This window comes from Penaeus japonicus, unplaced genomic scaffold, assembly GCF_977035675.1.
Source record: "Penaeus japonicus unplaced genomic scaffold, GWHDUDI00000001_assembly GWHDUDI00000023, whole genome shotgun sequence".
Taxonomy (NCBI): domain Eukaryota; kingdom Metazoa; phylum Arthropoda; class Malacostraca; order Decapoda; family Penaeidae; genus Penaeus; species Penaeus japonicus.
Window position 1 is genome coordinate 40,122,259 of NW_028234425.1, and position 2,500 is coordinate 40,124,758.

Sequence of the window (2,500 nt, forward strand, 5' to 3'; positions counted from 1 at the left end):
TATTTTTATATATATATATATAATATATATATTTATTTATATATATATATATAATATATATATATATATATATGTACCTATATGTGTGTATGTGTGTGTTTGTGTGTGTGTGTCTGCATGCATGTATAATCACACATAGTATTAATACATATACAATGTGTTTGTCTGTATATATGTATTTATATATATATATATATATATATATATATATATATATATATATATACACATCATCGTCAGCCTGAATCACTTCACTGCAGGACGTGGGCCTCTTTCAATCGTTTGCAGTCATTCCGGTCTTGTGTCCTCTGATTCCAGTTTACTCCTGCGAAATTCGCTATTTCATCATGTCATCTTGTCACTGGTCTTGCCCTTGGTCTCTTTGTGTCACGTTTTTCTCATTCTGTTTCTTTTTTTTCTTTTTTTTTCTAATTGTTGGCCTGTCTTCAACTTTTGTCTGTTGCCTGATCCATGTAGCTCTTTTAAGCTAACTCCTATCATAAGCTTTTCCATTCCTTTTTGAGCATTTTCTAATTTCCTCTTAAGTACTTTGGTCCCATAAGTTATGATGGGGATGATACATTAGTTAAAAACCTTTCTCTTTAGAATATAGTGGCAAACGACCTCGCAATATATTACTTTCTGTACCGAAGGAACTCTATCCTAGTTTAATTCGTCGTTTTATCTTAGCTTCGCAGGATGCATTCGTCTGGATGAGTTGCCCTAGGTATACATACTCGTTTACTGATTCTAGTACCTTGCCTTGTACTTGTATTTGCTCAACTGCGGTTCGACTGTTGAACATGACTGTTCATTTTAAGCCCAAACTTCAGACTTTCCCTTTTCCAATCGCTTAGTGATTGTTGTAAAATTAATTTGCTGACTTGCTGAAAATAACAATTTGTAAATCTTAGATTGCTTAAGTGCTCATTTTCTATTTTAATCCCTTTCTCCTTCCAATCCAACCTGAATATTTCCTCTAGGCAAGCAAGCTGTAAACAGCTTTGGTGAGATGGTGTCGCCCTGCCTAACAACCTTTGGTATTGGTATATTATTGGTTTCTGCGTGGATATTAATTGTCGCTGTACCATCCCTATATATGTCCTATAATAATCTACAATTTATTTCCGCTACTCCTTGTTTACGAATTGCATCTAGCACTGCCGCTATTTGTTACCGAGTCGAATGCCTTTTCGTAATCTACGAATGCCATACACAGAGGCTTATTATATTCCCTTGTTTTCTCTTCTATTTGGGTTAATATGTGGATATGGTCTGTAGTTGAGAATCCGCTGCGGAACCCTGCCTGTTCTCTGGGTTGTTTTGAATCTGATGTATCGGTGATGCGGGCTGTGGTAATTTTAGTGATCAGTGTATAGATAACTGAAAGGAGACTTATAGGTCGGTAATTCTTAAGGTCTGTTGTGTCCCCCTTTTATGTATTAAAATTATTATTGCCTTTTTCTAGGAAAGAATTATATATATGATATATATTTATATATATATAACCCCCCACCCCCCCCCCCCATATTATTTGGGGTTTTTACCGTCGCTTAAACATTTGTGAAAAAGAGTGGCTAGTTTTACTGCCGCAATCTACACTAATGCCATTCTTCTACTAGTGTTTTTCCTCTTTTTATACCTCTTAGTGCCCTATTTATTTCCTGTACCTTAATGTTTGGAACGTCTCCAATTGTTGTGTTTGCCTCCGTTCGTGGTTGACCGTCTGAGTGGTGTAAGTCCCTGATTGATGTTATTTTCATGCCCCTACGCTGTTTCATAAACTTTTTTGTTTCTACCAAAATCATATTGAACTTTTCTTTTTCGTCTTTACCGCCCATTACAAGTGTAGCTTCCTTTATTATCTCACTAAATTGTTCGTTCATTTGGTCTATACCAAGATCTTCGGGAGCTGAGTGTCCGTTTTGGATGTTAAGACTAAATTCTGTCGCCTTGTTCTTAATGTTAGTTAGATTAACGAGAGGTTTCTGTATATGTGTATTCCGTTCCCTTCTTAGCTGTAATTTAACTGACCAGTCTATGGTCGCTACCGACATTTACTTTGTTGATAACGCTTACGTCTTGTACAATGTCGCAGCTGTTGGTGATTATGAAGTCAATTTCGTTTTTCATGCCGGATGGCGATCTCCATGTTCATTTCCTCCCGGGTCTCTTTTCAAAAAATGTATTCATAATTTTGAGGGATCGAGCTTCGGCGAATTCTATTAGCGTTTGCCCTCTCTCATTTCTGGTGCCTATTCCATGTTTCCCAACCGAAGTTTCTCCAACTTCCCTTATTCCTATATTGGCATCAAAATCCCCCATAAACACGGTGAAATAGGTTCTTGCTCTATCGGTAGCTACTTGCATATCTTCATATATATATGTATATATATATATATATATATATATATATATATATATATATATATATATATATGTATGTATGTATATATGTGTGTGTGTGTGTGTGTGTCTGTGTGTGTGTGCGATCGAAATA